The sequence below is a fragment of the Triticum dicoccoides genome, chromosome 2A (assembly GCF_002162155.2).
Source record: "Triticum dicoccoides isolate Atlit2015 ecotype Zavitan chromosome 2A, WEW_v2.0, whole genome shotgun sequence".
Classification (NCBI taxonomy): domain Eukaryota; kingdom Viridiplantae; phylum Streptophyta; class Magnoliopsida; order Poales; family Poaceae; genus Triticum; species Triticum dicoccoides.
This window is the reverse complement of record NC_041382.1, coordinates 414,115,792-414,128,083: the sequence shown is the minus strand read 5'-3', so window position 1 is coordinate 414,128,083 and position 12,292 is coordinate 414,115,792. Positions and strand designations below refer to the sequence as shown.

Sequence of the window (12,292 nt, the reverse complement as noted above, 5' to 3'; positions counted from 1 at the left end):
ACCCAACCCGTACTTCGGGCGCACCCTTCAACCAATGTTTAATTGTGTATGTCTTTCCTCGGGCATACAACATTATATCATTTGAATTGACAAGTGTCATCTTCTTGTTCACCTTATTGTGGAAAGCCATCCGTTTGGAATTCTCGATGAGTTGTCGCTGAGCCCATCAGCCACCTTCTCATCCCCTCCTTGGTTTAAGGATGGATTGTTGCTTCAAGAACCCGCTCCCGTAGTTCATTTCCTGAGAATCCTGAAATGTCATTTCGTCTAATTGTGTTGCGCCTTTTATTCTCGAACATCCTGAGTCTGAGGTATCATTACACCAATCGGATCTGAATCTCGGTCAGATATGATGGTTGGGACAACTTTCCAAGAGTTATGTTGTTGGCCCTTTGATGACCCGATAAGGTGATGTCATGCCTAGCACACCTGACCGGAGGACCTATTGTTATAATTTTCCTTTTAGCAATGCTATCCATTCTTCCATGAGGAAATTGTAAGACTTATTCTACAAGCTGTTCCTGATGGATCCTTCGAGTATCCAAAGTCTGATCTTCACCTGGTGACCATGTCAATGCTATCTCGAAGCATGTCTGTGATACTCTAATTTTCAACAAGAACATTTGAAGCCCAATGCTAAATGTTTCTTGCTCAATTATTCAAACACCGTTGTATGGGTAATGTCATGAAATTTCTCTCCCCTACCTAAGGAGTTTTCTACATAATATCCTGTCATGGATATCTTGCTCTGCTTGTCCTTGGGAAGGATATACCCCTGATATACATGTTTAAGCACATTTTCATTCCCGTTGTTTTGTTCAAACTTTCTTGTAAACTACTTAACCGAGTAGTGGTAATCCCCTGCTTAGGTAAACACCTCGGTGTACCTTCCTGTCTGGTGTAACCCTATTTCTACTGTTGATGAATTCCGGTGACCACTGATGGACGAGAACTTTGCCTATTGGTCCGCCTCGTTCAACGAGTAGGAAAATAGTTCTCTTCGTCCCTCGCCCTTGGTACCGATGTTGACATTGACATAACTGACAGGCTTTCCTCTGACCTGCATTGCTATCATGATCGTGCATGATCACAACACCCTTCCTAAATTTTTTTACCCACATGGTGGGCCCATAACCCACAGTTCCACAGGATCGAAACCTGACTCTCCTGTACACCCCCTGTTTCCAAAGTTATTCCTCCCGCGTGGACTCGTATGTAATTCATGAGCCACCTTCCGATGAGATCATCAATTCTGGCATCAGACACAATAATTATTCCGTGGCTTTGAAACCATTTTCACCTTAGGTCTAGGCATTGAACGATTGCCTGGCTGCTTGAAACTTCTTATTGTACCTTCCAACTTCACTCTCGATGTGTTTTATTTGTTCAACTCGAGAGGTACTCATATGCTCCTTCATGGATTAATCCCAGATCATTAACCTTATAACATTCTGTCATTGCTGACCTGCCTCGTTACCTATTCGTAAATACGATGAAGATCCCGAAGAAAGGATGCCGACTTCATCATGATGACCTAAAGCGGAGAAATGAAGACATCAATGTGTTGGACCGATCTCTTCGAGAAGAGCAAGCCAGAATGAGAAGACCCGCTAGATTCGTTAGCAAACCTTTCCCCCTTTCACTACCTCTTAAATCTCGGGACGAGATTTCTTGTAGTGGAGGAGAATTGTGACGCCTGGGTAATTAAGCTACAGTAATCCCCACTAATGATGCCACGTCACCTTTGTCACTGTAGTTAATCTCGGGTTAGTTTAAAAACCGGTTCGAATTTCAAATTCAAAATCAAGTCAAGAATAAACGTTTTCAAAATAAAAACAAAAATGTTCGGTGGACGCCAAATATTACAAAGGTAATTATGGTGCAACAAACCCCTTTTTATAAAAAGCCTAAATACTTTTAGATGAATTTAAACAGAAAAGAAATAATAAAAGAAAATAAAAAAAAGGAAAAACAAAACAGAAAAGCTAAAACCTAAGACTATAAAAAAAAGGAGAAACCCCCCTGGGCCGTGGCCCAACTGGGCCAACCCCCAGGCCCAGCCGGCCGGTCCGCTAACTCCCCTCCATAACCCCCCACCAGGGAGGAAACCCTAGCCCAAACACCCACACCCCCCGAAAATATCTCACCCCTCCCCTCTCTCCCCCGATTGGATCGGGATCGAGAGGAGGAGGACCCCAACGCAGCCCCGTCGTCCTCGTCTCCTCCTCGCCTCGACGCCGCGCGGGACGCCTCCGCCACGGCCACCTCGTCGACGCCCGTGGTCCCCGCCGACATCGCCGTTGCCGCCCGTGGATCTCGCGCCCCGCCGTCGTGCTTCAACGCCGGATCTGCCGCCTCGCGTCCCCATCCTCATCCCCGACCGGCCTCCTCGACCACCCCTCGCCCCTCCACCCCGGCGCCCGACGCCGGCGCCCAGAGCTTCCTGGCCGGACCACGTCAACGGCCTGCTTCCTCTCCGTCACGCAGTCTCCGACCTCTTCCCCGAACACCGTTGCCCCGTTCCCTACTCCCCCTGTGAGCCGCCATCCGTCCTCCTCTCTCCCCCTCTGCCTCGATGTGGCCACCACATCCCGGTGCGCTCGCCGCGCCCGGGCACCTCCAGCCACGCCCAACGCACGCGCCCGGGCACCGCGGCCCTTCCCGGTGCGCTCACCGCGTCCTGCCGCTCCACCCACGCGCCCGTCGCCCAAGCACCCGCTTCGGCTGCCGCCGTCCGGCGACGGCCCCTGCTACCCCGGCCTGACCTCGCCCCTTCCCCCCGTCGGTGCCGTGCCCGCCGGTGCCCTTCTGGGTGCCGCGGCGCTCGCTCCTGGGCTGCACAGCCCAGGCCTTGTGCCACTGACCGGGGGGCCCCATGCCCCTGTTAAAAAAAACGAACGAAATTGAAAAATAGAAATAATTATTTAATTAATTAGTAATTTGATCAATTAATTAATTTTCTTAGTTAACTACCTAATTAACTTTGATTAATTAGCCTAATGAACATATTTAGTCTAATTAAACCTGCTTAGTTAAACTAGTCTATGACGATGGGCCCCATTGCCCTGTTTGACCAGTCAACGTTGACCCAGTCAACAGCTGACTAGACTGTTGACTTTGACTCTGACCCCACCTGTCATACACTATGGCTGGCACTGCACTTTGTGACAATAGTTTTACTGATTAAATTTTGGAGTTAAATAAATCAATATAATCATATAAAACTTTGGAAATTCATATAAAATAATCCGTAACTCGGATGAAAATACTTTCTACATGAAAGTTGCTCAGAACGACGAGACGATTCCGGATACGCAGTCCGTTCGTCCGCCACACACCCCTAACCTATCGAACTCGCAACTCTTCCCCTCCGGTTCATCTGTCCGAAAACGCGAAACACCGGGAATACTTTCCCGGATGTTTCCCCCCTTCGTCGGTATCACCTACTACCGCGATTGGGCACACCTAGCACCGTTACTTGTCATGTCATGCATCGTTATGCATTTGTTTGCATTGTATTCATTGTTTCTTCCCCCTCTTCTCTCCGGTAGACTACGAGACCGACGCTGCTGCTGCCCAGTTCGACTACGGAGTTGACGACCCCTCTCTCTTGCCAGAGCAACCAGGCAAGCCCCCCCCCTTGATCACCAGATATCGCCTACTCTTTTCTCTATACTGCTTGCATTAGAGTAGTATAGCATGTTACTGCTTTCCGTTAATCCTATTCTGATGCATAGCCTGTCATTGCTGCTACAGTCATTGATACCTTACCCGCAATCCTAAATGCTTAGTATAGGATGCTAGTGTTCCACCAGTGACCCTACACTCTTGTCCGTCTGCCATGCTATACTACTGGGCTATGATCACTTCGGGAGGTGATCACGGGCATATACTATATATTTTACACTGTTACATTACTGGTGATACTGTTTGGAGATGGGGGCTGAAGGGGCAGGTGGCTCCATCCAGGTAGTGGTGGGCCTGAGTTCCCGACGGCCCCCGACTGTTACTTTGTGGCGGAGCGACAGGGCAGGTTGAGACCACCTAGGAGACAGGTGGGCCTGGCCTTGTTCGGCATTCGCGGATACTTAACACGCTTAACGAGATCTTGGTATTTGATCTGAGTCTGGCTACTGGCCTATACGCACTAACCATCTACGCGGGAGTAGTTATGGGTATCCCGGCGTCGTGGTATCAGCCGAAGCACTTCAGACGTCAGCGATGGAGCGGCGCGCGCCGGATTGGAACGTAAGCCTGCTCTTGTATTAAGGGGGCTAGTTCTGCTTCCGGCCGCCCTCGCAACGTGCAGGTGTGCTATGGGCGATGGGCCCAGACCCCTGTGCGCTTAGGTTTAGACCGGCGTGCTGGCCTCTCTGTTTTGCCTAGGTGGGGCTGCGACGTGTTGATCTTCCGCGGCCGGGCATGACCCAGGAAGGTGTGTCCGGCCAAATGGGATCAAGCGTGTTGGGTAAGTTGGTGCACCCCTGCAGGGAAGTTAATCTATTCGAATAGCCGTGATCTTCGGTAACAGGACGACTTGGAGTTGTACCTTGACCTTATGACAACTAGAACCGGATACTTAATAAAACACACCCTTCCAAGTGCCAGATACAACCGGTGGTCGCTCTACCTCAGGGATATGAGGAGGGGATCGCCGGGTAGGATTATGCTATGAGATGCTATTTGGAGATGCTACTTGGAGGACTTCAATCTACTCTCTTCTACATGCTGCAAGACGGAGGCTGCCAGAAGCGTAGTCTTCGACAGGATTAGCTATCCCCCTCTTATTCTGGCATTCTGCAGTTCAGTCCACTGATATGGCCTCCTTACACATATACCCATGCATATGTAGTGTAGCTCCTTGCTTGCGAGTACTTTGGATGAGTACTCACGGTTGCTTTTCTCCCTCTTTTCCCCTTTCCCTTCTACCTGGTTGTCGCAACCAGATGCTGGAGCCCTGGAGCCAGACGCCACCGTCGGCGACGACGCCTACTACACCGGAGGTGCCTACTACTACTTGCAGCCCGCTGACGACGTCCAGGAGTAGTTAGGAGGATCCCAGGCAGGAGGCCTGCGCCTCTTTCGATCTGTATCCCAGTTTGTGCTAGCCATCTTATGGCACCCTGTTTAACTTATGTCTGTACTCAGATATTGTTGCTTCCGCTGACTCGTCTATGATCGAGCACTTGTATTCGAGCCCTCGAGGCCCCTGGCTTGTATTATGATGCTTGTATGACTTATTTTATTTGTAGAGTTGTGTTGTGATATCTTCCCGTGAGTCCCTGATCTTGATCGTACACATTTGCGTGCATGATTAGTGTACGATTGAATCGGGGGCGTCACAAGTTGGTATCAGAGCCGACTGCCTGTAGGAATCCCCCTTTCACACTTCTTGGCCGAAGTCGAGTCTAGACATTGCAAAACTTTTACTAACTTGGCTGTGTGCCTTACGGGCCCACGTCGCCATTGGGTGGTAGTAGGATCTTTTACTCCTCGACCTTTACTCTGGGACTCTGAGCTCTCTTCTATTCGGGTTAAATGATTTCGCTAGAAACAAAACTAACTTTAGGTTCTCGCAAGTACTTTCTCCCGGAGAGCCACTTGTTACCGATGACCGCCTGCTGCACCAGAAGATTCCGAAGATACTCTACGATGTGCTCTCGAGACTATGTGCCATCGCTTTTGCAATTCACTTCCATCGATAAATCCCTCTGGATAACTACTTACACCTATCGTTCATATTGTCATCCCCAGTTGCTCTTGTTATTACAAGATGTCCTGAAATACTCTTCGATATTCCGAGAATTCTTTACGCTTACTGCCCTGCAGTTCCTTGCTGCATGAATACACCTACGAAACCACCTCAAAGTTATTCTTTCCAATCAATCCGTTGGGCTATTCCTATAAGTGTCACAAACAACCCTAGAGTTCGTACTAGAATAACACCTTAAGACACAAATCAACCAAAACCCTAATGTGACCTAGATACTCCAATGTCACCTCAAGTATCCATGGGTATGATTATACGATATGCATCACACAATCTCAGATTCATCTATTCAACCAACACATAGAACCTCAAAGAGTGCCCCAAAGTTTCTACCGGAGAATCATGATGAAAACGTGTGCCAACCCCTATGCATAGGTTCATGGGCGGAACCCGCAAGTTGATCACCAAAACATACATCATGTGAATCACGTGATATCCCATTGTCACCACAGATACGCACGACAAGACAAACATCAAGTGTTGTCAAATCTTTAAAGACTCAATCCGATAAGATAACTTCAAAGGGGAAACTCAATCCATTACAAGAGAGTAGAGGGGGGAAACATCATAGGATCCAAATATAATAGCAAAGCTCGCGATACATCAAGTTCGTACCACCTCAAGAACACGAGAGAGAGAGAGAGATCAAACACATAGCTACTGGTACATACCCTCAGCCCCGAGGGAGAACTACTCCCTCCTCGTCATGGAGAGCACCGGGATGATGAATATGGCCACCGAAGAGGGATTGCCCCCTCCGGCAGGGTGCCGGAACGGGTCTAGATTGGTTTTCGGTGGCTATGAAGGCTTCTGGCGGTGGAACTCCCGATCTATTGTGCTCCCCGATAGTTTTAGGTTATATGGAGATATATAGGCGGAAGAAGTACGTTAGGGGAGCCACGAGGGGCCCACGAGGGTGGAGGGCACGCCCAGGGGGGTGGGCACGCCCCCTGCCTTGTGGCTTCCTCGTTTCTTCCGTTACGTGGACTCCATGTCTCCCGTGTTGCTTTCGTTCCAAAAATAAGTTCCGTGAAGTTTCAGGTCAATTGGACTCCATTTGATTTTCCTTTTTTGCGATACTCTAAAACAACAAAAAAACAGAAACTGGCACTGGGCTCTGGGTTAATAGGTTAGTCCCAAAAATAATATGAAAGTGTATAATAAAACCCATAAACATCCAAAACAGAAGATAATATAGCATGGAGCAATCAAAAACTATAGATACGTTGGAGACGTATCAGAATCCCCAACCTTAATTCCTGCTCGTCCTCGAGTAGGTAAATGATAAAAACAGAATTTTTGATGTGGAATGCTACTTGGCATAATTTCAATGTAATTCTTCTTAATTGTGGTATGAATATTCAGATCCGGAAGATTCAAGATAAAAGTTCATATTGACATAAAAATAATAATACTTCAAGCATACTAACTAAGAAATTATGTCCTCTCAAAGTAACATTGCCAAAGAAAGTTCATCCCTACAAAATCATATAGTTTAGTCAAGCTCCATTTTCGTCACACAAGAATGTTCTCATCATTCATAACCCCGATGACAAGCCAAGCAATTGTTTCATACTTTAGTAATCTCAAACTTTATAAACCTTCACACAATACATGAGCGCGAGCCATGGATATAGCACTATGGGTGGAATAGAATATGATGATGGAGATTATGTGGAGAAGACAAAAAAGGAGAAAGTCTCACATCAATGAGGCTAATCAATGAGCTATGGAGATGCTCATCGATTGATGTTAATGCAAGGAGTAGGGATTGCCATGCAACGGATGCACTAGAGTTGTAAATGTATGAAAGCTCAACAAAAGAAACTAAGTGGGTGTGCATCCAACTTGCTTGCTCACGAAGAGCTAGTGCACTTGAGGAGGCCCATTGTTGGAATATACCAGCCAAGTTCTATAATGAAAAATTCCCACTAGTATATGAAAGTGACAAAACAAGAGAATCTCTATCATAAAGATCATGGTGCTACTTTGAAGCACAAGTGTGGAAAAGATATAGTAGCATTGTCCCCCTTTTTTTATTTGGATTTTTTGGCCTTTCTCCCTTTTTTGGGACAATTGTCTATTAATGATGATCATCACACTTCTATTTATTTACAACTCAAAGATTACAACTCGATACTAGAAAAAGATATGACTCTATATGAATGCCTCCGGCGGTGTATCAGGATTGCGATGAATCAAGAGTGACATGTATGAAAAATTATGAATGGTGGCTTTGCCACAAATACGATGTCAACTACATGATCATGCAAAGAAATATGACAATGATGATGCGTGTCATAATAAACGAAATGGTGGAAAGTTGCATGGCAATATATCTCGGAATGGCTATGGAAATGCCATAATAGGTAGGTATGGTGGCTGTTTTGAGGAAGATATAAGGAGGTTTATGTGTGAAAGAGTGTATCACGGGGTTTGGATGCACTGGCGAAGTTTGCACCAACTCTCAATGTGAGAAAGGGCAATGCACGGTACCGAAGAGGCTAGCAATGATGGAAGGGTGAGAGTGCATATAATCCATGGACTCAACATTAGTCAAAAATAACTCACATACTTATTGCAAAAAATCTACAAGTCATCAAAAACCAAGCACTATGCGCATGCTCCTAGGGGGATAGATTGGTAGGAAAAGACCATCGCTCGTCCCCGACCGCCACTCATAAGGAAGACAATCAAAGAACACCTCATGTTTCAAATTTGTTACACAAAGTTTACCATACGTGCATGCTATGGGACTTGCAAACTTCAACACAAGTATTCCTCAAATTCACGACTACTCAACTAGCACGACTTTGATATTATTACCTCCATATCTCAAAACAATCATCAAGCATCAAACTTCTCTTAGTATTCAGAACACTCATAAGAATTTTTTTACTAATCTTGAATACCTAGCATATTAGGATTATTTAAGAAAATTACCATGATATTTAAGACTCTCAAAATAATATAAGTGAAGCATGAGAGTTCATCTATTTCTATAAAATAAAACCACCACCGTGCTCTAAAAAGCTATAAGTGAAGCACTAGAGCAAATGACAAACTACTCCGAAAGATATAAGTGAAGATCAATGAGTAGTTAAATAATTATGCAACTACGTGAAGACTCTCTAACATTAAACAATTTCATATCTTGGTATTTTATTCAAACATCAAGCAAAACTAAATAAAATAAAATGACGCTCCAAGCAAAACACATATCATGTGGCGAATAAAAATATAGCTCCAAGTAAAGTCACTGATGAACAAAGACAAAACAGGGGATGCCTTCCGGGGCATCCCCAAGCTTAGGCTTTTGGTTGTCCTTTGAATATTACCTTGGGTTGCCTTGGTCATCCCCAAGATTAGGCTCCTGCCACTCCTTATTCCATAGTCCGTCGAATCTTCACCCAAAACTTGAAAACTTCACAACACAAAACTTAACAGAAAACTCGTGAGCTCCGTTAGCGAAAGAAAACAAAATACCACTTCAAGGTACTGTAATGAACTCATTATTTATTTATATTGGTGTTAAACCTACTGTATTCCAACTTCTCTATGGTTTATAAACTATTTTACTAGCCATAGATTCATCAAAATAAGCAAACAACACACGAAAAACAGAATCTGTCGAAAACAGAACAGTCTCTAGTAATCTGTAACTAACGCAAACTTCTGGAAACCCAAAAATTCTAAAATAAATTTCTGGACCTGAGGAATTTATCTATTAATCATCTTCAAAAATAATTAACTAAATATCACTTTCCAAATAAAAATGGCAGCAATTCTCGTGAGCGCTAAAGTTTCTGTTTTTTACAGCAAGGTCAACAAGACTTTCCCCAAGTCTTCCCAAAGGTTCTACTTGGCACAAACACTAATTAAAAAATAAAAAATCATCATAACATATACTAGATAAATTATTTATTACTAAACAGGAGCAAAAAGCAAGGAACAAAAATAAAGTTGGGTTGCCTCCCAACAAGCACTATCGTTTAACGCCCCTAGCTAGGCATGATGATATCAATGATGCTCACATAAAGGATAAAAATTGAAACATAAAGAGAGCATCAAGAAGAATATGACTAGCACATTTAAGTCTAAACCACTTCCTATGCATAGGGATTTTGTGATAAAACAACTTGTGGGAACAAGAATCAACTTGCATAGGAAGGTAAAACAAGCATAACTTCAAAATTTTAAGCACATAGAGAGGAAACTTGATATTATTGCAATTCCTACAAGCATATGTTCCTCCCTCATAATAATTTTCAGTAGCATCATGAATGAATTCAACAATATAACCAGCACCTAAAGTATTCTTTTCATGATCTACAAGAATAGAAAATTTACTACTCTCCACAAAAGCAAATTTCTTCTCATGAATAATAGTGGGAGCAAACTCAACAAAATAACTATCATGTGATTGAAAATTAAGATCAAGATGACAAGTTTCATGGTTATCATTGTTCTTTAAAGCATACGTGTCATCACAATAATCATCATAGATAGGAGGCATGCTTTCATCATAATAAATTTGCTCATCAAAACTTGGGGGACAAAAAATATCATCTTCATCAAACATAGATTCAACAAGCTTGTGGCTTTGCATATCATTAGCATCATAGATATTCAAGGAATTCATACTAACAACATTGCAATCATGCTCATCATTCAAATATTTAGTGCCAAACATTCTAATGCATTCTTCTTCTAACACCTGGGCACAATTTTCCTTTCCATCATACTCACAAAAGATATTAAAAAGATGAAGCGTATGAGACAAACTCAATTCCATTTTTTTGTAGTTTTCTTTTATAGACTAAACTAGTGATAAAACAAGAAACTAAAAGACTCGATTGCAAGATCTAAAGATATACCTTCAAGAACTCACCTCCCCGGCAACAGTGCCAGAAAAGAGCTTGATGTCTACTACACAAACTTCTTCTTGTAGACGTTGTTGGGCCTCCAAGTGCAGATGTTTGTAGGACAGTAGAAAATTTCCCTCAAGTGGATGACCTAAGTTTTATCAATCCGTAGGAGGCGTAGTATGAAGATGGTCTCTCTCAAGCAACCCTGCAACCAAATAACAAAGAGTCTCTTGTGTCCCCAACACACCCAATACAATGGTAAATTGTATAGGTGCACTAGTTCGGCGAAGAGATGGTGATACAAGTGGTATATGGATAGTAGATAATGGTTTTTGTAATCTGAAAATATAAAAACAGCAAGGAAACTAATGGTAAAAGTGAGTGTAAACGGTATTGCAATGCGTTGAAACAAGGCCTAGGGTTCATACTTTCACTAGTGCAAGTCCTCTCAACAATAATAACATAATTGGATCATATAACTATCCCTCAACATGCAACAAAGAGTCATTCCAAAGTCACTAATAGCGGAGAACAAACAAAGAGATTGTGGTAGGGTATGAAACCACCTCAAAGTTATTCTTTCCAATCAATCCGTTGGGCTATTCCTATAAGTGTCACAAACAGCCCTAGAGTTCGTACTAGAATAACACCTTAAGACACAAATCAACCGAAACCCTAATGTCACCTAGATACTCCAATGTCACCTCAAGAATCCGTGGGTATGATTATACGATATGCATCACACAATCTCAGATTCATCTATTCAACCAACACATAGAACCTCAAAGAGTGTCCCAAAGTGTAACGCCCCGAGACCGATGTGCCAGGTGTCCTCCAGTTATTCGTTGTTGTTGCCTTGTCATTGCTTGGGTGTCATGCATCTCATATCATGTCATCATGTGCATTGCATTTGCATACGTGTTCGTCTCATGCATCCGAGCATTTTCCCCGTTGTCCGTTTTGCATTCCAGCGCTCCTATCTCCTCCGGTGGTCCTTTCTACCTTCCTTTCATGTGTGGGGGGTTAAACATTTCCGGATTGGACCGAGACTTGCCAAGCGGCCTTGGTTTACTACCGGTGGACCGCCTGTCAAGTTTCGTACCATTTGGACTTTGTTTGATACTCCAACGGTTAACCGAGGGACCGAGAAGGCCTCGTGTGTGTTGCAGCCCAACACCCCTTCAATTTGGCCCAAAACCTACCTAAACCTCCTCCATAGTCTCGGTCGTTCGATCATGATCGCGTGGCCGAAAACCACACCTCATTTGGACTCTCCTAGATCCCTCTACATATATATATATATGTGGCTCTCCCCGAAATTTCGCGGACGAACCCTAGTCTTCTTCATCCTCGCGTCGCCGGACACGTCTGCGCCGAGCCGGACATGTCCGTCTCCCGCTGCCACCTCACTCCATCCAATCAGAGCATGCCACCTCATCGCCGCCGCCCCCCCTCCTGCACTCGCGGTGCGCCACTTGGCCTGCCTCGCCGCCTCTCCCGCGCGAGCCTGGGAGGCCCAGATTCGGCCCCCCGGCTCGGTGCGCCGCCGCCGCCCGAGGCGCCTTGCGCCCATCCGTCACCGCAGCTGGCCGCGCGCCTCTCGCCGCCGACTCGCTGGCCCCGTCGCGCCTCTCGCCGCCGACTCGCCGGCCCC

The 12,292-nt window shown here is 44.9% G+C and overlaps 1 long non-coding RNA gene across 1 annotated transcript in view; it reads left to right on the top strand.

The window, feature by feature from the left end:
- Positions 1–4,236: 4,236 nt before the first annotated feature.
- The window catches only part of LOC119354746, a 12,611-nt gene continuing 4,555 nt past the window's right edge, over positions 4,237–12,292 (top strand). Inside the window, exons 1-2 of the long non-coding RNA XR_005171195.1 lie at positions 4,237–4,248; positions 9,590–9,593. This is a non-coding gene — a long non-coding RNA (uncharacterized LOC119354746). The remainder of the gene's footprint in view (positions 4,249–9,589; positions 9,594–12,292) is intronic.